Genomic DNA, 25,891 nt, shown 5'->3' with positions numbered 1-25,891 from the left:
GCATGCACTCACACACATGCTCACGCACGCACTCACACATGCGCTCACACACGCGCGCTCACACACGCGTGCTCACACGCATGCACTCACATGCTCATGCACACGCACTCACACATGCGCTCACACACACGCGTGCTCACACGCGCTCGCACACGCGTGCTCACACACACATGCGCTCTCGTGCGCTCACATGCATGCGCTCACACATCATGTGGGATTCTGGGGCACTGAGGTGGGGAAAGCACACACACACACACACACACACACACACACACACGCACACATCATGAAAACCCACCCAAACACCCACATTAGAATCTATTATTACTTGGGCGTCTCTGGTGAACTTTTAAACATAGGACATTTCATGCAGCCAGTTCCAGACACACCCACCCCTGCAAAGCCACACACACACAGGGCTGGGGGGGCTTGGGGGAGTTTCAGGTCACAAATCCAAATCCAAAGCAGCAGAGACTTCCGACTTAGAGGTGCCGTGGGATGCGCATCCGGGTAAGACGCACATTTCGACATTCTTGACGGAAAACAGCAAAGCAAATGCGTTTATGCCACACAGAGCCAGAGACTGCAGAAGAGGCAGAACAGAAGCGAAACCACGAGGGAAATAAAGGTAATTAAACTCACATCATGCTTCAAAAGCAATGTTTTCGTTAATAACTGCCTGGTATTACTCTATTTATCACCAATTTACTGGCAACTGGACAGCTTTGCTACTGCTGGGTTGCTTGTCATAATTTCTAATAGAATAAGTCAACAAAATTGAATAGCAAATTTCTAGTCTTCCTCACCTAGTCCTCCTCCACCAACCAAACCCTGAACATGTTCACCTCCTGCACCCCTCACTGTATAGCGGGGATGCAGGCCCAGAGAAGCTGGACAATGGTGGCGGGGCCAGGCACAGTCCCAGGCAACGCCCTGGCGGGGAGCCCGGCGCCAAGAAGCTCCCCGCAGGACACGGCCGGAGGCCCCTCCCGCGCCAGGCCCTCTGCGTGCGCCACAGAGCAGACAGCAAGGCACACGAGAGCATGTCCCGCGGAGCTGACGGTCTCCTGGAGGAAGTGAGGAACACAGCAAACATGCTCACTCTTTCGTGGGGAGAAAAAAGGAAGAAAATAGATTTATGTGTTGCGGCCTCTGACACAGTCAGGAACATGCATGTCAAACAGATAAAAGCATCAAAACTAAAGGAGGGGATCCGGGGATGGGGTGAGGTGACAGGCGAGCCCTGGGGGGCAGGGGCAGGAGAGCTCACAGGGCTAAGAATAAGCTTGGAGGCCAGGACCCCAGGGCCTGGGGAGGAGGGAGGCGGTAGCCACAGAGTCAGGCCTTTGGGGGCTGCAGCCCTGGGTTCTGCCAGCACAGGAGATGGGAGACTGGGTTTACTGGAAGGAGGGTTCAGGGTCCTGTGTCCGGGAGGCTCCTGGGGCAGCAGGGGTGAGCGTCAAGGAGGCACCCTGGGGCTCTGCTCTCTGCCCTCTCTCACGTGCACCTGCAGCAGACCGGGCCAGGCACTGCTCTCTTTGTGGGGTTCACTTTCATGAGATAAAGACAGTAAGCAGCCGACAGAGACTCACAATCAGAAGCTGAACCATTACAGACCCCAAGTCATGAAGAGTGTTTCCTGAGAACTCACAGGAACCCAGCCTGGACCTGCTTCTTGCCAGAGCTGCGTGACGGCTTCCAATCCCCGGGCCACGACCCAGAGCACGAAGCTGCCCACACGGACGCTGTGCCCACGAGTGTGCTGTGGGGGGCATGGCCACAGCTGCAGCCTCTGGCCAGTCTGAGGGGAAAGGAAGGTGGACTGAGCCCACCTGGGGGCAATGCCCGTGGGGTCCCCTGCCTGCCGGTACAGAAGCCCTCCCTTTCGGGGCCGGTGCCGACTCCACAGGCAGGTGGACAGCTCCACCTAGGGGACACATGCGTCCTAACCAGGGCTCTTGGGGAGCTGTCCCGGGCAGCCACGGCAGGCCGGGCAGAATCATCACTCCGGGATTCGCCCCCATCCGCCAGCAGCCCCCACAGCAGACGTGGAGTCCATTGCTCTGCGGCAGAAATGGGGCTGGGAGGAAGTCCCTCCCGCCCGCAGGCAGGCCGCCTCCCCCAGACACCTCCCAGCTCACCTCTGTCCTATTGCTCTCAGGCACGTCTCCCAACTCTGTGGAAAACCCAGGAGCAGGGGAAGGGCCGAGCGCATCTGTCCAGAACGCAATCAACTCTGCAGTGATGCTTCACGGCATCGACATCAGCATCATGGTCTGGCTCTGACTCCCTGCTCCACCCCAGACAAGAGGCGCCCATTTTCTAAAGAGGGGGGACCCTCTTGGCACACTGACAGCAACAAGATGTGGTGTGGAAACATGAGGAAAGGTTCCAAGAACTCGAAGGGTCACACGAGGCCCCGAGAGTGGCCAACAGAGGAGCTGAGCTGGGGAGCACCCCGCCACGTCCAGGCCCCAAGGTGCCAGTGTGCTGGCCAGCCCCCCAGGATGCAGGCCCTCACTCCAGTGGGGAGAAAGCCTGGAAAGACAGCTGCATGTCGGGACGGGGGTGACTGCCAGGTCTGCGCGTGAGGCCGCCACAGGCACACAAGCAGGGCTGCAGCCACAGCAGGTCTGGGAGACCCCAGTGGGCACTGAGGGACAGGAACATGAGAGGCAGGTTCTAACCAAATCCCGTCAGGAAGCTTGTGATCAGAGCCCGAACACGTGGCAAGACCCGTGTTAACAAGCCCACGCCACTGACCCCCAGCGATTCTAGGATGAAGGATAACAACGTGGCTTTGACATGATGAGCTTGAAGCTGTCCTGAAAGAAGCTGTCCATTCCCTGGTAAAATCAGCTGATAGGTGCTAATGCTGGGCCTGTCTTATTTCCCCAAATTTCAGTGACCCTACAGTTACATCTCACCTTACAATTTTATTTAAAATCAGCCACATCAAGGGTCAAGAGCAGATAGCAGGTACCTGCCCTAAAGGAGAAGGAAGAGAATTCTGCACCTCTCCCCAGATCTGGCAAAAATTTGAAATACATCCTCGGCCTGTAACAGAAACTGCCCAAGGTGAAGGTCAGGGTGTGTCCCACGCACCTGGTTTATGGCAGCATGCTGAGCATCAGGTCCTCCTGGATCACAGGGGCCGAGACCCACTGACACCCCCCCAGGCCTGGAAAGGCCTCTCCGGGTCGCCAGGCAAGGGCTGTGAGCAGCTCTCTACTGGATTTACACGGCTATCGTCTGGCCCATCCTGCCGCTGGCGCTTCCACAGGGGTCATCGCTGCTTGGAGCATGGCCCAAGTGAGGACGTCAGGGCTAAGACAGAATGTCTGGAAGATCAGAGACACATATTCACCACGGGATCGTTCCACCAGCTCAGGCCCTTGAAGGCATAAAGTGGGTGTAACGAGACAGACAAACACTAGTCCCTCAAGCAGATGGAGACCCCTGAGAAGCTCGCAGGCACGTGACACCACCCACAGAGTCAGACCTCCTCGCTTAACAGTCTGCTTGTCTGAGAAATGACTGCTGCGAACTAACCTCGGCTCACGGCTATGTGAACAGTCCTGCCCCACGCCATCGTCCGGACTCTCGCCTACTTTCAGATTTGGCTGCAGTTCTGTTATTTCTTCCAAAAGTCTAATTTCACGCAGAAATGGAGGCCACAGGGAAGAAAGCCGCAAAATTAAATCATGAACCAGAGAGGTCTTTTAATTTACCCAAATTAGGAAACTCATAAGAGACTTACTGAGGATTATTGCTAGCTTTTAATATTTATTTATTGCCCTAAAGAATTATCCTGTTCTATCACTTGGTTTCCAATTTGATGTCTAGCAGAGGCTCCTCCAGGGATGCGAAAATCGTACTTTCACGGGCGGCCGATGGCAGTCTTATTGTTTCTTTCCTCAAGTTCAGGGGGCTGTCCTCAGCGCTGTCTGAAGCTCCCAGCACACACAAACTGCACACTCGGGGCCTGGGGCCATCCTTGGACAGAACTCGCTAGAACCAGGCCACCAGCACACAAAGGGGAAGGGTGACCTGGAAGACCCGTCCCAGCAGTTACACACCCTCATCGAGCATATGACGGAGGACCACTAGTCACCAGTCTCCCCATCCACACAGGCTCTGCACCCACCAACCCTGCCCATGGACACACCCCTGGCCCACCTGACATGACACCCTGTCCACAGATGCGCACCCCCGGTCCACCCGACACAACGCCCTGCCCACGGACGCAACCCCGGCCCACCCGACACGATGCCCTGCCCACGGACACACACCCGGCCCACCCAACACGACGCCCTGCCCATGGACGCACGCCCGGCCCACCCAACACGACGCCCTGCCCACGGACGCACGCCTGGCCCATACACGCACACCCAGAACACCTGACATGACACCCTGCCCACGGACACACCCCCGGCCTACCCGACACGACGCCCTGCCCACGGACGCACCCCCGGCCCACGGACGCACCCCCGGCCCATCCTACACGATGCCCTGCCCATGGACGCACACCCTGCCCACGGACGCACCCTTGGCCCACCCGACACGACGCCCTGCCCATGGACGCACACCCGGCCCATGGATGCACACCCTGCCCACGGACGCACCCCCGGCCCACGGACGCACCCCCGGCCCACCCGACACGACCCACTCGTGGCTCACAAGCACGTGAACCTGGCAGTCTCTCAGCTCTGCAGCTCCACACGGGGTTCTCCTGCCCTGAATCAACCCTCGGCTCCACGCCTGGGAAACCTGCCGCCTTTCTGTCTGCAAGGGCTCAGCTTAGCCCAGCAGTTCTCAGCTGTGGTCACCAGACCCACAATTCAGGTGCCACCTGGGAACATACCAAAACCACAGCCGCTGTGCCCCCCACCCAACCTTCTGAATCAGCAACTGCGGGGGTGGGGGGCTCAGCCATCTGAGTGACAGTAAGATCCCCTCGAGCCTGGGGCTGATAGTGTTTGTCCGACCAGCAGGGAGGCGTCGGCTTGAACACCTGAGTGGCCTGAGGAGGTTCCGGAAGCCAGGTCTGTGTGTTTCTCCTTGGTTAACCTTCTAGGATGACAGCTCTCCAACAAGCCGGCGGTCGCTCGCTGAGCAACACACGCAGCTCCCAGGAACCACAGGCACCAAAGACACTGCAGAAGCGCCGCCCTCCCCCCACCCCCCCCCGCCCGCCGCCAGCGAGGCCTTTGAGAGTAACGCACATGTGGCCCTGGGGCCCTCGCAGGCATGTCCCCCTCCAGGAGACATCAGGGCCGATACCATCCCCCTTCAATCCACACAAGCAGGCCCTGCTGGACTCCAGGGGGCAGGGGTCAAGGAGAGACCCCGAAAGCCGGACAACCAAATTAGAGTGGGGGCAACGCTGCCCCCAAGGATGGGCCGCTCACTCTCCTGAAGGGTTTGAGTAAGACGTGCAGGTGTAGACAGGCTTACCGAGGCTTCCCAAGAGGTGGTAAATAAAAAGGGAGCAAAACGGGGCAGTCGGCAGGGGTTGGGGTGGGAGGCACCCTGTGCCCCAGGGAGGCAGGGCCCTGAGCCCCTTCCACTCCTTCGTCCTGAAGGCAGCACCATGCCTCTGCCTGCCCATTGCCCGAGGTGGGAACGGTGCAGGCGACTCGGCCCAGAGATGACGTCCAGCCGGCAGGGCACGGCACAGGGCACAGAGCCTCCCTGCATGGCTGGGGGCCGGATCAGGCTGATGAGGAAGAGAAGCTGAGCCCGGGCTGAGTCCATGTCCAGCCACAGTGAGCTGCTGCCAGACACAGCCACGGGCAGACAACCCCTTCCTCTAGCCTCCGAGGGTCCCTGTGCTGAGCACGCCTGCACTCTGATCTTACTTGCGTCTCCCTGGCCCCATCTCTTGATGGCCTCCTGGCTGGCCTCACAGTCTCCAGCACGTCCCCTCTGTGCTGCCAGCCTCCCATCCAGAGGGCCTTTCGAGAACACAGTCACTCCTCTGAGCAGAACAGCACCAAGCTCCAGGTCTCCACGAAGCAGCCAGGCCACGTCCACACCTTTCACAGGTGACTGCCTCACCAGCTACCTGCCTTCCCCACACACCTGATTAACTCACGCTGCCCTGAACACACCTGCCAGGAGACCAGACGTACGGGCTCCACAGCACCGGGAATCTGCTGCTCTGCACGCAGCTGGTTCTGGCATTGGGTTTGTTCACCTCCTGGACAAACAGGCCAAGGTGCAGGGCAAGAGCGAGAGCTCTGAACACACACTCAGATCTGCTTCCAGCTTCCCTGGGTTTCTGGGCTTCACTCACCTGTCCTCCCCTCTCCCTCAACACGGACAGAAGTGGCCTGAGCCATGTGTCTGCTATGAGAAGCGTGTGGTGTAAGCTTGGAGCCCGGGCCAGGGACCGAGGAGCTGGGGCTCCGAGGCCCAGCCTGCGCATGTTGATGGGGTGCTGCCCTGTGACCCCGAGCCTGCCCCCTGCTCAGCCGGGTCACCTTCCAGGCACCGAGCACTCACCACCCGGCACAGACTCGTCTCCTGAGAAACAGCCCGGCAGCCACGAGAACACAGCACTCAGGGCAGGACGCAGGGCAAACAAGGACGTCGTGACACTTTATTTGTCTTGAAAAGTCGCCATCCCCAAGTACACAATCGTCAACAACACTTGGTTCATTTCTGAGGCCTGGGCGCAAGTGCATCACTCCTCAGAGCCATGACATTCTGGCGACAAAGGGCCACTTCCAGGGAGAACAGGACACGCCTGCTGCTCCAGAGGCCTTTCCCACCCTCAGGAGGGACTCGCAGTTTAACAGGAGGAGGAGCTGATGCCAGCATCAGAAACAGTCTCTTCTTGTCCATGTCCAGCATCTGGCTTCTAGGCTTCAGTAAAACCTTCCAGCACACAGCAACCTAAAAAGAAAACCCAATCAGAAAATGTTTAAATCAACACTCGCACACTCTGGGTCCTCTACCATGTACTTAGCACGCCAAGCACTAAGGTCATGCCAAGCCTGAGATGGAGGCTACCTCTGCTCGATTTGAGACATGGCCTGCTGAGCCCCTCCCCAGAGAGCACCCCTGGGCCTGGCACCTGCTGCTCCCAGTGCAGGCAGACACCCCAGGCTCCAGAGGCTCAATTTCAATAAATGGGCCAAACAGAATGCCCAGTCTGCAATGACTGAAGCTGGCCAAACGCCTCAGAGGCAGAGGTCTTTTCAGAAATGCGTGTAAGACTCTGATGCTGGGAGCAACTGGGGGCAGGAGGAGAAGGGGACAACAGAGGATGAGATGGCTGGATGGCATCATTGACTCAATGGACGTGAGTCTGAGTGAACTCCGGGAGTTGGTGATGGACAGGGAGGCCTGGCGTGCTGCGATTCATGGGGGTGCAAAGAGTCAGACACAACTGAGCGACTGAACTGAAGTCACATGCTGGACACAGACTTTAAAACCATCGCTGAGCAGGGGAAAGAGTCCCAGGGACTTCTCCAGGAGCACAGACTCCCATTCAGCGGGCAGACTTGCTTGTTCAGGGCTGAAGATGTAGACTTCAAACAGTGGTCAGCAGTGAATTCATGGACTATTTTAGAAACCTTGTTTTAAATGTAGTGGAGAAATCATTCAAGCACCAGAATTTTTATTTTTTTGGTAAAATTATTCTTAATAAAAACAGACTCATTTAAGCACTTCCGGTCTTTTGCATTAATGCACTTTCTGAAGGGATCACAGATTTTGTACATGCTTTGAAAATGACCTCGGGACACTTTAGAGGAGTTGGAGCGTCCCGCTCAAGGGTGCCTGGCTTGCTGACGTAGTCTGGGAGGACTGACCAGACTAAGGAAGGGGTGCTGACAGGACCACCTTGATGGCAGGACTGACCACACCAGGCAGGGCTGACAGGAGCATCCTGCTGGTGATACTGGCAAGACTGGGGTGGGCGAGGCTGGCAGGACTACCTCACAGGCAGGACTGCCCAGACCGGCAGGGCGGCCGACCATCTCGCTGGCAGTAACAGGCGGCTCAGGGCACCCCCACCTGCCCAGTGCCCTCTGCCCAGGTCTCCAGCCCCAGACTTCGCTGCCTGGGTTTCCCAGGACATCTGTGAAGCAGGCAAGCTTGTTCCGTATGGGGCACAGGCTACACCCCAACACAGCGGGGGGACTCTGTGATGTGGTGGCAGGGCGGGGTGTGTGGGGTGGGGCTCTGAAAACAGAGGAGGCAGAAGAGCTCCTGGCTTTGAAGGAAAACAGCTTTTCTTAAAATTTTACTATTTTTGAAACAACAAAAAACAACTCACCGTTCCCAGGAGGCTGTGTGGCTCTGCCGAGGGTCGGGCTCAGACCCTCCACCTCCTGAGGTCAGACGCAGGCTGCATTCTGATTCTTCCCTCCAGGAGAGACTGGGGAGCCCGCACCAGCTGCTCGCGCTGGTTAAACTTGGGGCGATGAACGAAACAGAGCGGACATTTCTAGTTTCAGTGATCATCCACAGAGTCCCCAAAACAGGGAGAAATGACCACATAATTGTTGGGGGAACAGTCACAGTACCCGTTTTAAACTTGTCACTACCCTTGTGGGTATTGTAGCAAATATTTCAGCTGAATAAGATATCAGTATGATTAGATTGACATTAAATGTTAGCTTACATATGAATGAAGTTTATATTTAAATGTTGCATTTTGCTCAAAGAAGTTTGAGCCATCATGGAAACTGGAGTGCTCATCGATGGATGAACAGATGAAAAAGTACAGTCTATTTATGCATATGCAGGATACACACTCAGCCAGGAGAAAGGAAGAAACCTTGCTACTGTGGCAGCGTGCGTGGACCTGAGGGCACTGTGCTGAATGAAATAGGTCAGAGAATGGCAAATACTGCACAGTACCACTTACGTTCAGAACAAAAACTAAGAAGTCAAACTTTTAGAAGCAGAGAGTTTCTACTGGGGTTGGGGAAATAGCTGGTAAAAAGGTCGGACCTTCAGCTCTGAGATGGAAAAGATTGAGGATCTAATTTAAACAGATGATGACACTGTACCATGCCACTGACATTTGCTAAGAGACGATAACAAAAGTCCTCACCACCACCAACAAAAAATATGAATATTGAATATGTGAGGTGGTAGGTGTATTAATACGATGTATCAAATCACCAAGACACACATATCTCACAATTTTATATCCAATTATACCTAAATAAAGCTGAACTTAAAAAAGAAGAAATCTGAGTCATACCAAATAATTTGTTTCAGTTTATTTTATTAAGTTTAATTTCACTTTTCAACATTTTTGATTGAAAATGACAAAATTAATATGTAAACAGTAACATAACTTGTGGTATTCCGCCATTGTGAATTTTTTCAGTTTCCAGGTATGGAGATGAATGCAGTGACAAATGAAGGAAATTGTCTTTAATATAAGTGACCTGCAAAGAAAAGGAAAACATGGTCAGAAAATCCGTGGCACAGCCAGTGGTTTAGATCACAGGATGAGGGTCTGGGTGTCATACAGCCCATGATGCAGCAAGGAAGTGGGAATCACTGTCTGTAGAACCAAACGAGAAACATTCAGCAAACATAGCGCTCCACTGTTTACAGCAATCTGATCACTGTGCTCGTCAAAGGAGAGGTGTTGACACCTGGTGGGCTAGAGCCCAGGAAAGTGATGGCTGCCCACGTTGCCACAAGGACCCAAGCTCTTGCTTTGCAGGACAGAGTGGTGATCTGAGGTCTCCAGGGCTCTGGGGACCAGCTTGTCAACCGCAGGTCCTGGGTACATGGGCACTGTCAGCACAGGCAGCTCCCTCACCACTAGGCACCTGTACACAAGGCCACCTGCCCTTGTCACTGGCCATCTGGTCCAGAGAGAACATCCGCTGTGAGCACCCATGGTGCCTATGAGCTTCCTAGAAGGTCCAATTCTGTCTGATTTTGTCTTTCTCGTGGCGGCTCCAGCTAGGCCTGCGATGCTCACAGCTAGGAAGACCTGGCGACCTCACTGTTCGTTCCCAGGCCTCCTGCTCCTGCCTGGCCTGCCCTGACCCTCTGCAGCATCTCCATCGTCAGGTCAGTTCAGTTCAGTCACTCAGTCCTGTCTGACTCCTTGTGACCCCATGGACTGCAGCATGCCAGGCCTGCCTGTCCACTGCAAACTCCTGGAGTTTATTCAAACTCATGTCCATTGGGTCAGTGATGCCATCCAACCATCTCATCCTCTGTCGTCCCCTTTTCCTCCTGCCTTCAGTTTTTCCCAGCATCAGGGTGTTTTCAAATGAGTTAGCTCTTCAGCACCAGTTCTTCCAATGAATATTTAGGAATATGATTTCCTTTAGGATGGACTGGTTGGATCTCCTTGCAGTCCAAGTGACTCTCAAGAGTCTTCTCCAACACCACAGTTCAAAAGCATCAATTCTTGGGCACTCAGCTTTCTTTATAGTCCAACTTTCACATCTATACACATCTACTGGAGAAACCACAGCTTTGACTGGATGGACCTTTGTTGGCAAAGTAATATCTCTTCTTTTTAATACGCTCTCTAGGTTAATCATAGCTTTTCTTCAAAGAAGCAAACGTCTTTTAATTTCATGGCTGCAGTCACCATCCACAGTGATTTTGTTGGCGCTCCAGAAAATAAAAAATAAAATCTGGCACTGCTTCCACTTTTTCCCTTTCTGTTTGCCATGAAATGATGGGACTAGATGCCATGGTCTTAGTTTTCTGAATGTTGAGGTTTAAGCCAACCTTTCTGCTCTCCTCTTTCAACTTCATCAAGAAGCTGTTTAGTTTCTGTTCACTTTCTGCCATAAGGGTGGTGTCATCTGCGTATCTGAGGTTATTGGTACTTCTCCTGGCAATTTTGATTCCAGCTTGTGCTTCATCCAGTCTGGCATTTCACATGATGTACTCTGCATATACTCTGCACGTACTCTGATGTACTCTGACTTCCCTGGTGGCTCAGACGGTAAAGTATCTGCCTACAATCCAGAAGACCTGGGTTCAATCCCTGGGTCAGGTATATTTCCTGGAGAAGGAAATGGCAACCCACTCCAGTACTCCTGCCTGAAAAATCCTATGGACAGAGGAGCCTGGTAGGCTACAGTCCATGAGATCACAAAGAGTCAGACAAGACTGAGTGACTTCACTTTCACTTTCACTCTACATATAAGTTAAATAAGCAGGGTGATAATATACAGCCTTGATATACTTCTTTCCCAATTTGGAACCAGTCCATTGGTCCATGTCCAGTTCTAACTGTTGCTTCTTGACCTGTATACAGATTTCTCAGGAGGCAGGTCAGGCGGTTTGGCATTCCCATCTCTTGAAGAATTTTCCAGTTTGTTGTGATCCACACAAAGGCTTTAGCATAATCAGTAAAGGAGTAGTCGTTGTTTTTCTGGAACTGTCTTGCTTTTTCTATGATCCAACAGATGTTGGCAATTTGATCTCTGGTTCCCCTGCCTTTTCTAAATCCAGCTTGAACATCTGGAAGTTCTCGGTTCACATACTATTGAAGCTTCACTTAAGAGAATTTTGAGCATTACTTTGCTAGCATATGAGATGAGTGCAATTTTGTGGTAGTTTGAACATTCTCTGCATTACCTTTGATTGAAATGAAAACTGGCCTTTTTCTTTGAACTCCATGGACTGCAGCACACCAGGCTTCCCTGTCCTTCACTATCTCCTGGCGTTTGCTCAAACTCATGTCCATTGAGTTGGAGATGCTACCTAACCATCTCATTCTCTGCCACCACTTTCTCCTCCTGCTCTCAATCTTTCCCAGCATCAGGGTCTTTTCCAATGAGTTGGCTCTTCCAATCAGATGGCCAAAGTATTGGAGTTTTAGCATCAGTCCTTCCTATGAATATTCAGGGTTAATTTCCTTTAGGACTGACTAGTTTGATCTCCATGTTATCCAAGGGACTCTCAAGAGTCCTCTCAAGCACCACAATTCAAAAGCATCAATTCTTCAGCACTCAGCCTTCTTTATGGTCCAACTCTCACATCCCTGCATGACTACTGGAAAAACCGTGACTTTGACTATATGCACCTTTGTCAGCAAAGTGATGTCTCTGCTTTTTAATATGCTGTCTGGGTTTATTACAGCTTTCCTTCCCAGGAGCAAGCATCTTTTAATCACATGGCTGCAGTCACCGTCCAGTTTGTTGGAGCCCAAGAAAATAAAAATCTGTCCCTGCTTCCACTTTTCCCCCTTCTGTTTGCCATGAAGTGATGGGACCAGATGCCATGATGTTAATTTTTCAAGACTGAGTTTCAAGCCAGCTTTTCCACTTTCCTCCTTCACCTTCATCTACAGGCTCCTTAGGTCTTCTTCACCTTCTGCCATCAGAGTGGTATCACCTGCATGCATATCTCAGGTTATTGGTATTTCTCCCGGCAATCTTGATTCCAGCTTGTGATTTATCCAGCCCGGCATTTCTCATAATGTACTCCGCACAGACGTTAAATACGCAGGGTGACAATATACAGGCTTGTTTCAGCCCTTTCTCAGTTTTGAACCTGTCAGTTGTGCCATGTCCAGTTCTAACTGCTGCTTCTTGCTACACGTGCACATGTCCATACACGTGTATATTGATTTCTCCTCTCTGCTTGTGTATGTATATGTAAGTGTATATAAATGGACACAGACAGAGGATGAACAGGCTATCTGGAAAGAAGCAGAACCGTGTAAAATGTAAGGCCCTACACCACATACATAGCCTCGACATCCTGATTGAAAGGTTGTTGCTGAACCATGAAAGATGCCAGGATTCTTGGCCTCCAGAGGAAAAGAATTCAGTCCGGGGCCAGAGACGAGGCTTGATTGCTCAGAGCTTTTGTGTAATAAAGTTTTAGTAAAGTATAAAAGAGACACAGAAAGCTTCTGACATAGGCATCAGAAGGGGGCAGAAAGACTATCCCCCTGCTAGTCTTTACATGGATGTTATATAGTCACTAGCAGTCTGTTAATGAAAGAAAGGAATGTCTTAAAACTCAGAACTGGCACCAGGCCCCTCACCCACAAGATGCATTTTGAGATAATGTCAGTCATCCAAGGCCATAACACGACTGACTTGAATCTTGGAGAAAGGCAGATTACCATACGAATAGGTCTGTTTACATGGATTAGGAGAACAGTGTATGAGGACGACATGCTGGTTTGCCAAGTCAGGTCTGAGCCTTTAGGCGAACTGACCTGAAGACAGAGTTTGGGGTAAATGGACAGTACACTAACATGGGTTAAGACAAACACTTCCATAAGTAAAATGTATTGGTTAGCTCAAAATTTGAGAAAAGTTCAGTTCAGGTGGAACCAGGTGTCATTATGGCAACAATATTTTAAGAGAAACCTCTTTTTAAATTTGTATAGAGAAGGGGAAAAATATATCACTAGTTTGTTTCCTCCTGCCACTCAAGAGAGAGATAAAAAATGTCTGACACTCGCAGCCTATCTCCTCTGCTTGGAGACCCCTGGGCAGGACCCACTCAGGATCAAGGTGCTCACACTGGCCTCTGTTTCTCATATGCACAGTCTTGGGGGACAGGCAGGACGTCTTGACTGCCTCTCCCCCCAAGGGAGCAGCGTCTCGGGCAGCCCGTGCGTCAACTTGGACTCTCCTCCGTCTCTTCGGTCAGGGGAGCCCATTCATTCCCACAAAGACCCTATACCGCTCACACTCCACGTGTCCATGGCTCCGCCATGCTGACGAGCTGTCCACAGCAGTCTCAGGACCCTTCCCTAAAACCGGCAGTGACGGGGAGCTGGGGGAGGCTCCTGAGAAACCGAGAGTGGAGAGGGGAGTGTGCAAGACAGGAAGCACCGAGACCACACTGCAGAGAGGACAGCGCTGCCCTCCTTATGCCCACAGCCCCACATGCCCTGACCCCGTGATGGTCTGGAGCTCACAGGCAAACGGGTGGGCCAGAGAATCCTGGACGAGAAGGCCCTGGCTTCCTGACCTTTTCTCCAGGGAAGTACACTTGGTAAAATCATTTGACACTAAGTATTTCTGGGTCTTAAGCTGAGTTACAAATTTAGCAAATTATTTTGACTCCTGAACTCTTTTTACCACATCAGTGGATGGTTTACCCGGGCCTCTGGCTGCCGACACGGGTTTCTGCCTGCCCGTAACTTGTTGGTCTATGATTAGGGGAAAGCCACTCCAACGACTAGCCCAAAGATGTTAGCTGAGCTCAGCACGGTAGACCCAACCCACAGACAACAGGGTGTCTCGGCTGACAGTCAGTAAGAGAACACCACAGGCCACAGGCCAAGTCCTGTCTGTGTCTCAGGGAGCATTCCTGTCACCTAGAAATGAAATAGGTCACCTCAGCTCTGCTTCTGTGATTATTTCCCAAAATGTATTGTGCTTTGTGGCTGGCAGCTTCTCATCTTTTCTTGCCAGAAAATTAGGAAACCCCATGCACTGGGAGCCTCCTTGTGCTTCTAATATCAAGCACAACCACCTCTTCTCAATATTTAAGATGTCATCCTCACTGGCTCCTTTTATTCAGGAATAAATTAATACTGAAATTAGTATCAATTGCTCTGTAAACACACGACCATCACAGGAACAAACTTCTAGGACAAACAAGCCCTCTGGTTTTCCATCTGAGCTCACAAGGTGCCTTGGGCAAGTTACCACACTTCTTCCTCCCAGTTTCTTCACCTAGGAGATGTGTGTAAGATGCCTTGTCCCAGTGGGAGACTGATTAATCTCTGTCTGCTCTCGGGGCTTCAGGTAGCAGCCTGTGATACAGGGTGAAGCAGGGCGGACCCCGGCCACGCTGGGCCAAACAGATACCCCTCTTAGGAACTTTAAATCTGCAGAGAGATTCTGTCCAGCTCCGGAGTGTGGATGCGCACGTGAGCCCAGAGCTGGAGGGCAGTGTGGACCAACATCCAGGCAAGCAGCCTCTCATTTTGTTGCAGGCAGTGTGAGTGGGTTTTCGGCCCTTTAAACCCTACAATTCCTGACACCAGTGCCCAGATGTCCAGGTGTTGTCAGTCCAGACCCCAATCACACTGTTACCAGGATCCCTCTCACTCTCAAACACACCCCAACTTAGCCAATAAACCACATGGTGATGATCCCTGAGGCCTCGTCGCCCTGTTAGCTTCAGCACAGCATCAGGAGAGACGGTATGTGTGGAAGGCTTCTGAAACCTGCTGGGCTGCAACAAGCAGGCTCCGTTTAACTAGGGTAAGAGGCAGTGGGCTGCACTCAGAGCAGAAACCAGTACGTGCACATCGCCCTGGACCGCACGGAGGCGCTGGCCCTGAGTCCGACTGCAGTGGGCAGAAGCAGCAGCACACAGCACACTGAGCGGGGAGAACAGGACAGTACGTAAACTGCTCCCATCTCTATAAGCACAATCGCATCGAAGCCAAGTCTGCGAACTGTTCGCAGAATCCACAGGAGAAGCAGCCGTGTTCCAGAGAGTCACTAAATCCTGGCACCAGTGACTCACCTTCAACCCAGAAGTGGTCTCCACTACCAGGGGAGGGCAGCAAACTCTTCTCGGTCCCCATCTACATGGGAGGGCCATGCTCCAGACACAGGGAGACAGGGCTCTCTCTTGCCTGAGACTCCTGGTGAAATCTTGCATTGTGGAATTATCGCAATGGAGATGCTCCAGTCCGGGCACTTCTCAGCCTGGTGCAATTACCTCAAGATGCAGAACCATGATGGGGAGAGACGTCTGAGCTCCAAACAGCAGGAGGTGTGAGAGCCACCTGTGAAGAGGGACATGTGATACAGCACGCCTCCCAGGCACCATATGAAAAAGCTGTTTGTGTTCACTGTAAGAGACTAAGGCTTATATGACAGCAAGCATCTACAGCGGTTATGATGGCCTGTGAGAGGTGCTCAGACGCTCCCTATAGAGGGGAGACAAGGACTATTTTACCAGGACTGACCTTCTCCGCTGCTTCCTCCATGACGTGAGGAGACAAGAAGGGGCCGGGCCAGGGCTCCCCAGAAGCGTGTCCACCAGCTCCCAGGTCCAGGACTGCCCTGCGGACTGTCTTCAGTAGCAACTGCATCAGCTGCAGCTGCTCCTTGCTGCACGAGCCAGACGTACGGGTTTGCAAAGTAAATCCACAGAATGAGGCACCAAATAGTTTTTAACAGACAAGAAGTGGAAATCCCAAAGAGCAATGATGTTTGAATTGAAGTGACAGTTGAAATGGGTTTCCTCTGAATTAACAAAATATTTCCAAGAAAGAACAAGATCTAGAATTAAGTAGCCAATGAAGATGAAAACACTGAACCATGTTTAAATGTCACGGGTTACTAAATCAAGGAGTCTTCAGTTTGGGAGGAATTAACTTTAATGTCTGCAGAGAGGCATGTGTGTTCACCACCTGGTATGTGCAGAACTGGAGGGGCCCTCACTCCCCAAGACCTCGGTGGACGGTGGGGGAGCCTGGCTGGACCTGACGGCAGAGACCACCCACAGAGCGGCCAGGAGCCAGCAGGCTGACTAATAAGACATCAAATCCTCAGTGGCTGGAGCTGCCTTCAAAAAAATCATTTGTTCCTCAGGTCAAATCAACTGCCATAAGAAAGAGCCACCACTATTAATTACACAGCCACCTCCCCAAAGTCTACAGAACTTTCTAATAAAATGGGAACTGGCAGCTCCTGACATTCTTCTAAGTGGACCTCAATTATAACAGGAAGTGAGTCACTTTTACTGAAGAAGAGGAGGAATGAGAGGTGGCGCAAGAAACGGAACAGCACCGCCAGTGAGTCCAGGAGCCAAGACCCCAAACAACACAGGGAGGTGTGGGTGACAGGACATTCTACAAAGGGGGCCCTTAGACCAAGACGAAGAAGAGGGTCTCCTGACGCTGGGCCACCCGTCAGGGACCCCCCTCCATGCTGACGGCACATAGCACATAAACCCCCTGAAACATAAAGCGAGATGTGGGATGCAGGCTCCCCGCCCACGGTCTTGGGGGCCTGGCAGACGAGGACTGTGAGAAGCACCTGTCCCTGGGCGCCCACGGGCCCTGCCCGCTGCCCCTCCTGCTCCTCTCAGCCCCTGGTCAGGGTGAGCAGTCGGCACTGGCTCCCTCGCACAGGAGGAGGGGCCCAGCAGAGCCCCTCGCCTGTAACCAGGCTGCCCTCAAAGGCTAGCCAGGTGGTGCCTGACGCTGGTGGCAGCTCTCCACCCTTCCGCAAGCAGGGCAGCTGACTGCTGACAGCGGACGGAGGCTCACCAACCGTGCAGGCACAGCCTTGCTGTGCAGGACAGCCGCGTCCACCACAGGGCAGGGCCCCTACACATCGGCAGGACTTGAAGGCATGTCTTCGGTGTATTCAACTGCATTTGAAATTATACCAAATCAACAACAAAATACCATTTATGTGCAAACACTCACTTTGTTCCCTTTTCAAGAACACAATTTCTGAATAACGTCTTATTAGAATATGACCATAATTCTGTTAAAATACTATGATGCAACTGGTGTCAGTTCTCACATTAATAGATACTAGTTGTAAAATCAGTGTCAAAGAAAGCTGAAATAGTTTAATGTTCTCATAGAAACTAATTGCAATTAAATTTCCAAATGACCTTTTTAACTGATGTTTTTCTTCTAAGAGACATTTACCTCTTTAATCAAAACCTTGACCCTGAATTTCTTAAATGCTTCCTAATTAAAAAACAAATATGTCCAAAGGCAAAATAGATCAGGACCTTGCTTCACTGATCAATTTGGATGAAAAATGGGACACACATAAAAACTTATTTGAGCCTGAAGAGTTACGTCATTTTCAGCCCACAACCTGAGAGCACAGACTCAAAGCCTCTCTAACCTGAACCAGGAAAAGAACACATCAGCTCCTGAACAGAGGGAGCTTCCCACCAGAGAGCTAACGTCTCCTCCAACATCAAGCACCAGAGGACAGGTGCTACCCTGACCACGGTGGCACATTTTGCCTTTTAAAATGCCTCTGCTGTGGCGTTTGAGAAACAAAGTCTCGTGTTTCTGGGCTCAGAATGTTGAGCCCAGACAAACCGAGATGTTGTCCCCTAAAATCATGATTTTAGGTGAGACAAAACGTCTCGCCCCATAACCGACTGAGTCACCTTCCTGACGCTCCCCACACATGGAGGGTGGAGCGGCCAGCGCTGGGGTGCTTGCTGCCTGCACCCCAGACACCCGCAGAGAACACGCCTGCACCTGCTCCTTTCCAGGGGTCCCCGTATACCTGGAGCCACCCTGACCGCACGGCTCCAGGTCCCAGGGCCAGCAGCACATGAAGGAAGTGTTTGTCTTTATACCTGGAGAGAGGGGTGAGCACACCAGACGCACGGACCCGGGACAGCTGACGCCTGGGTCCTCCTGCAAATGACGCATGCCCCCAGGGACCACAGCAGCAGAAATGGTGGTGGGCACCCACAACGGACGAGGCCCTGAGACACAGGATGCCCACGCAAAGCGCAAGTCGTAAAGGTAGCCTTCTCTTCAGAAACAGCGTCACAGGCTGGCTTTCTGCCCAACTTCTCTTTGACCTCAGCTGTGCTCCATTAAAACCTAAGTCCTAGGACTCACGCCAGCAGTCAGACTTCTAAACCACGTTCCCAGACAATATCTGTGACACCAAATTCCAGGATGGGAAGTCGCTAAGAATGTGAGGTGTGCCGTGCCAACCAGGTGAGGGGTGGTCCTCTGGGACAGGCAGGGGCCCAGGCAACTGGGCAGGCTGCCCCACAGGCCGGGGGGGCTGGGCCTCTGGCCTCCTCTGCACTGTGACCCCTAAGTGGGAAGCACGGGGCCGGGCTCACTGCACGCCCGCAGGCTGACGACGGTCCCCTCAGAGCGCATGCCGTCAACCGTCAGGGAAGCAGCAGAAAGGGTGCCCAACAACGGCGCCATCGGCTGCTTTCAGCCCAGGGGCTCTGACTCTGCAGACATGCCGTGTTTCCTCTGAGAGGCTTACAGACCCCCAGGGGGTCCAGGGGCACAGAGTGCCCAGTGTGCTCCCACCAAAGCTTCCCCTGAGCCCCCGCCTTGTCCAGCCAGGCCGCCCCAGACCAGGGAGCCCAGCCTGCCCGTGGCTTCCCGCCGGGAGGTCTGGCTCAGCCCCCCGCAATCGGGACCCACGCCCCGGCGGTGCCTCTGACCCGCTTCCCTGTGCCGGGCCAGTGAGTCTCAGTCACTGTGTGACACCCATGTTCTGACACACTTGGAGGATACTGGGCATCACGACACTGTCCTGACAGCGTGACAAGCAGGTACAGGCTGTGCTGAGCAGCTCTTACAAAACAGGGCAGAGCTTGATGCAGGGTGGGCTGTACTTCGCTGGTATGACGTCAACCCAACATTGAAGTAGCTTCTGCACTTACGGGAAAATGCTCATAAATTCATAAGAAAGTGAAGTTAGGTCAGCAACTAGCTCTACTCTCTGATGGACCCAGAGGCTCGGTGGGAGAGTGTGAATACAGCCCGGCTGCCCCACACGAGGAGCTGTCAGACTACTGAAGACTCCCAGTGTCCCAGAGCACACACTGGAGCCCACAGCCCTCCTTCAACCTCCGTGAGCTCCACACCAACCCCAAATCACACAGGGACTTGACAAGCTAGACTTCACCTACTTCATATTGTAAAAAGAATCAAAAATGCGAATTAAAGCACTAATGAAATGTCACTTTAGCTTATCAGATTTATGAAGATAAAACACAAAATTTAAATCACCAAATGCTGGCTACGCTGCTATGAAGGTGTCTTGCCAGTGGTGATATACGGTTGCATGGGCCCTGAGGAATGTAGCTTGGAGGCACACAGCAAGAGTCTGGAACAGGCAGATACTGAGCCAGCAGTTTCATTTCTAGGAACAATTCTAGGGAAATTTTAATCAGAACAGGAAATTTTAAAATTATGTTTTCATTTTAACACTAAAAGCCAAAGGATCAGAAACAACCTAAATGTCATGTCTGTTCTGATGTGCATTAGACACTTCGTGCCAAGCACCATGCATGCGTAAAAGTGGGTATAAAAGATTGAAGTAAATACATTTCTGGTTCTGGTAGAATTTATAACTGGAGAGAGGGATGAGCACACCAAAATAAAAATATAATTTCACTAAAACATGATGATAAAGACTCAGTTGGGAAAGGGTCTGGGAATGCCTCTTGACCGAATGTTATGTAATCATTAACCCAATGGTTCCACTTAGAACCCAGCTGCCACATGGCAAAGCCAAGCCTTGTGGGTGGTGACATGGAGCAGACACAGCCCTCGATGACTGGCTGGCCGATGGCAGCATCACTGCAGCCCTGGGGTGGACCTCTGGCCCCTCTGCCCTGACCACAGCCCCCAGTCACACACAGAGAGCCACCCACCTGAGCCAGGTGGCCTTCAGTCCCTGGAAATAACTGCTGCTTCTAGCTGCTGAAGTGGCTTGTCACACGGTCACAGAAACCAAACAAGATGGATTTGCTAGAGATCCAGCCTTTGGAAAGTGCTGCTCACAGTGGTGGCCTACTCCCCAGGCCTTGGATGTCCCCCCCGAGGCCTCTCGCAATGTGGGGTGAAGCAGGGGTTGCTCAGGGCAGGTCAGCTCGCCCAGCAGGCTGCCATCCAGGTCACGGCAGAAGCCCTGGAGAAGCACAGAACCGCTGCAGGGCCACAGCAGCCTGGGTCGCTGGGAGGCCCCCGGCCCTGTGGACACTGTGACCTCTTCCCTACCACACAGCCCTCCCCCATCACTTGTCACAGCTCCCTGAGGCCATCTCTTCCCATCAGCCACCCTCCCTGTGTCCTTCACAATTTCTCGTTCTCATTCTGGTTTGTCCTTTCTTGTCCCTTTAAAGAATAACACAGGACTGGGGAATCCTGGGACCGCAGCCCTCAGGAACCAGACTCGGTTCCTGGCTGGCATCAGAGCCAGCCTGTGGGGACCAAACCCCATACTCGTGTGTCAGGAAGGGAAGCTAGATGCGTCACCTGGTTCCGGCCTTGTCGACCTTCCAGGCACCTGCCTCCAGGCCGCGCAGACAGGTGTCATTCTGTAAGTGAATGTTGAGTAGTTTTTCCTGATTATTGGCCCCACTCAAACCTGGTCTTCTTTCAGAGCTTGACTCTCTTAACAGCAAGTCATTTATTTCATGTAGTCAATTTTCTCAGCATGGATTTAGTTAAACACATTAACTGTGGCCATTTCAATAGGACTTCTTTCTCCTTAATTATAGCATGAGGTCATAGGACCCTGAGGAACTATTGAAAATGTTCTCTGCAAACCAGCTAGAAAGATAATACTTGGTTATCACTGTCTTTCCTTAAATGCAGAGACACACTGAAGAGCTCCAGGTTCCAACTGCTGAGGACATAATCTTGGACTCACCCCACGTTAACTCTGCAGCCAAATCTGACCCGTTGAACTCAGGACTCCCCGTCTGTAAAACAAGTAGAAACAGCAGCCACCGCAGACACATAGACGGGGCTGAGAAAACCTACAAGGACAAATGTCCCCAGGATAAGCGAGCACCTTGCTGAACGAGGTCGGTTGTCTTAGCATCCTTGTCGAAGTTCAAACAAGTCTCTGCATCCATCACTTTCCAACCAAGGCCATTGCCGAGCCCAGGAGCTCATGCAGTGACTTTCCCCCCCTTCCAGCCTGCCCCTGTGAAGTCCCAAATCACAAGATTGTGCCCTTGCTTCCTGGTCTTGAAACAGCGACAAAAATCATGTGGGGAGATTTTAGATTTGTACCTACTTTAGGGAAATACAGAAAAAGACAGATTGCTAGCTGCCAAATTCATGAACCCTAGTAACTTCTAGAGCTTCAACATTACTTTGAACTATAGCTAAGACAAAACAGCCATGCCTTAATTCTAAAATATTATTTGTTTTATCTGTAAAAATCGTGTTTTTTTTTTCATTTTTGTGTCTACAACATATTTTCAATATACTTAACTCAAAAGTTTAGGTATCAGAGTGCTTTATAAACAGGAGCACTTTGATCAACAATGATATAATATAATAAATAATAGATGAACAACTTGAAAAATTTTTGTAAATGTTATTTAAATACTTTTTGTTGTTGAAGGTTGGCCTAAAAATGATAAACATTAGAAAAAATAACATGAAATTGTATTTCTGATCAAAAAGCACACAGCAGACTTCTGGGCCAAAAAGTGGAGAAAAGCCATGCCCAGCATATCTGTCTTTTAATCATAACAAGATAAGAAGAGGTAACAGCAAAGTCACTCCCTCCCTCCCAGAGAAGTGTAGAGGTCATAACCCCAGCTGAGAATTAAAATAGCAGCCTCGCAAAACCTAGAAGTCAGGCAGGACTAGCAGCTGTCAAAGCAGACACATATCAAAGAAAATCTGACACAGAAGACTTGAGACAATCACACTGAAATCAAAGGAGCGGGAAGTGCGGTTGGGAAAGTTACAGAATAGATAACAGGATGGAAAAAGACGATTCAGTACAAGGACAACTGGCTGGTTATGGAAGAAGATGCGCCAAATGACACCAAATGGAACAGAAACAAACAGGAAACAAAATAACCTCAAAGACATAATGGGAGGGAGGATCTATGACATAAAGGAAGTAATGAAAACCACAACTAGAAATATGACATGACACAGGATTCTAAACAAATTTGAACAGAATTAACAGCTATGAAATTAAAAGACGCTTACCCCTTGGAAGAAAAGTTATGACCAACCTAGATAGCATATTCAAAAGCAGAGACATTACTTTGCCGACTAAGGTCCATCTAGTCAAGGCTATGGTTTTTCCAGCGGTCATGTATGGACGTGAGAGTTGGACTGTGAAGAAGGCTGAGCACCGAAGAATTGATGCTTTTGAACTGTGGTGTTGGAGAAGACTCTTGAGAGTCCCTTGGACTGCAAGGAGATCCAACGAGTCCATTCTGAAGGAGATCAGCTCTGGGATTTCTTTGGAAGGAATGATGCTAAAGCTGAAGCTCCAGTACTTTGGCCACCTTATGCGAAGAGTTGACTCGTTGGAAAAGACCCTGATGCTGGGAGGGATTGGGGGCAGGAGGAGAAGGGGACGACAGAGGATGAGATGGCTGGATGGCATCACTGACTCGATGGATGTGAGTCTGAGGGAACTCCGGGAGATGGTGATGGGCAGGGAGGCCTGGCGTGCTGTGATTCATGGGGTCGCAAAGAGTCAGACACGACTGAGCGACTGAACTGAACAGATACCAAGGAATATCTTTCATAAGTAAGGACTAAGTAGAAGTATTTTTAAGTTCTCAATTCCACAGGCATAAAGCAGAGGATGAAATTAACCTGGAGTGACACATCCTAGGGGTTCTACAGGTAAATGTGACCCATGGACACCACACCAGCTGGGTCACCCCTTAGGTGGAAGCAAGGCGCATGGCCTCCCCACATATGAACAGTGCAGAAATGTGGGGCTCATGTGCCTTCCTGGGACAGGGAGTCATGATGAAATCCAGCCCCCAAAAGAGCCAGAGGGAAATCGTGGTATGAGGATCACTGTAGCATTTCTGCCAGAAGACAACAGGACAGAAAATTAGGAGCTAGCACTAAAGTAAAGGAAGTGTGTGATCCAAGAATTTATGTTCAGCCAAGTTTTACTTTGAGAGTAAGGGCAAAAGACAGGTATTCTCATCCAGAAAAAAAAATCAGAAAATAAATGCCCATGGCTCATGTTGAAAAGAACCACCTTATAACAAAATTAACCAACCAAGAGATCAAAACACAAAAGTCAAATTGGGAAGGCCTCAATCAAAGGAGTGGCAGGTGGGTGTTGAGTCCACACCAGTGGCTGAAAGAAGCCTCTGCAGAGGCTGGACTCCCTGATGTGGACACTATGGACCCTGCCCAGCAGATGGCATGCGCGTGTGCACACATGAGTGTCTGTATATGCACACACCTGTACTTGACTTCCTGTGGCAGAGGAGAGAACGCAGCAGGAAATACATAAAGACTATTTTCATATTTTGAGGCTTTTTTCATTTTTTTTCTTTTAAAATTATTACAAAGTCTCTTAAGGAATGGTCTATTTTGATAAAGAAATATTTATGTGGCACACAGTAATAATTTGTTTCACATCAACTTATCAATTCTATTAAATGGTTACATTTTCTATTTTCATGAAAAATACTCTGTGGACTATGATCCCACTGATAACAGTATTCCTAAAGTTTTCCCTGTAATAGACTTGCTGTACCATGATACTTATCCTGAGTGGTAGGAGTTTTGATGATCATATGCTGTCTTCTTTTAGTTTTCCATATAGGTTCAATGTTTTAAAATGTGTACTGCTTTTCATCTTAAAAAACAGATAAACTAAAAAGAAATGAAAAACTATATCAAGTAAAAATATACGGATTTCCCAGATGTTTATACAGGACCTTTAAATTTATTTTGTAATTTTCATGAACTTATTACAATATTTAGGTTCACTTTTCATGTGAACTGATGAGGATTCATCTTTCAATCTGAAAAAGCATGATGCTTCTAAGTCAGCTTAGAAACCGAGCTGAATCAGTAGCTAAGTTATGAGGCATTTTTACAAAACTGAATCATGCCACTCTGAATCATACGATGTTTTCAGTTAACTCTCACACAGTGAATGAAAGTCCATCATGTGCACGCTGTGCTTTAACCGCTCCCCCACTGCTGGAGAGCACGGCTATTAATAGCTTTGAACAAAGATCCTCATCTATGGCAAACACTATTGTCTTTGGCTAGGCCATGAAGGAGTCCAAAAAGGAATCCTGGGGATGACGTAAAATGCTATCACTCATGGGAAGGTGAACTTCAATCCACACATGCAAGTTCTAGGAGGCTTGTTTCAAAAGAAATCAGTTAGAGTAACAGATAACTCAGACTCGTGACTTTTGTCACTTCACTGTAAACTGTGCTGACACTCAACACAGGCTGGGGTCTGAATATTCCAGTAAAGGATGGTCCAACACGAGTTACAACGCACTCAAGGAGACTCAGTTTCAAACAGGATCTTTTACACACAAGCTATTTTCAGAAGACTGTTGAACATAGGAAACGTTCTGCAAAGATGCGCCTCTGCTTGAAGGATAACAAACCGCGTCTTGTATCATCAGGGCACTTCCTAAGAACAGACAGACTCGTTCACACAAGGCATCTTGTTCATGTGGCCAATGGCAGGTATGACACCTTGCACCTAATACCCAGACCCTTGCAGAGTTCCCCCAGCGTTGGACCCACATAGCCCAGGACACCCAGTCTTCATTTGGTGCTGTTCAGAGATGAGCTTTGAAGAAGCGGGTCTCAAACCTCTGTCAGAGTCACTACTTCTTATCTGTTCCCATGGTGACCACGGGACCCCTGAGGAGAGGTCTACACTCCTCAGAGCAGCATGCGCTGTCCCCCCAGAGCAACCTGGGGTGTTCTGGGGGGTGACTGGCACTGTGGTCCTCCATCTCAAAGCCAAAGAGAAGTAAGTTCCTCCCCCTGAGGTCCAATGGCCTCTTGACCCCCTGGCCTCCCAGCCGGGTGCCCTCAGCACTGCAGAGAGCAGGGTGAACTCGGAACTCTCTCAAGGCTGCGTGTGCTGGTGATCTCCTCTGGGTCCAGCTCCAGAGGTTCCAGCAGCAGTGGGTCTCCCTCTGCCTCTTTGAAGCGATTCTAAAAAGGGAGGAGACAGTTGTGCTGGGAGCCAAGGGCCACCTCCGTGAGCAACAGCAGGAGAAAACAGAGTTCCTTCTTGCCCGGGTCTTCCAAATCGTCCAGCCCACCTGTAAGGTAGCAACTCTGACCCTCTGGGCAGAAAACATAGTGCTTACCGCTCCCTAGACACGTTTCTACTGCTGCTGCTGCGTCGCTTCAGTCATGTCCGACTCTGTGTGACCCCACAGACAGCAGCCCACCAGGCTCCCCCATCCCTGGGATTCTCCAGGCAGG

The 25,891-nt window shown here is 50.9% G+C and overlaps 1 long non-coding RNA gene across 1 annotated transcript; it reads right to left on the bottom strand.

Moving 5' to 3' along the window:
- Positions 1-9,318: 9,318 nt before the first annotated feature.
- On the bottom strand, positions 9,319-16,007 carry LOC138431138 (uncharacterized). Its single transcript, XR_011253550.1, has 3 exons — positions 15,905-16,007; positions 15,457-15,721; positions 9,319-9,413 (listed from the first exon to the last, which is right to left on the bottom strand). It is a non-coding gene; the product is annotated as an uncharacterized lncRNA (long non-coding RNA).
- Positions 16,008-25,891: the final 9,884 nt, after the last annotated feature.

Source organism: Ovis canadensis, chromosome 26, assembly GCF_042477335.2.
Source record: "Ovis canadensis isolate MfBH-ARS-UI-01 breed Bighorn chromosome 26, ARS-UI_OviCan_v2, whole genome shotgun sequence".
Taxonomy (NCBI): domain Eukaryota; kingdom Metazoa; phylum Chordata; class Mammalia; order Artiodactyla; family Bovidae; genus Ovis; species Ovis canadensis.
This window is presented reverse-complemented; position numbering and strand designations above follow the sequence as displayed.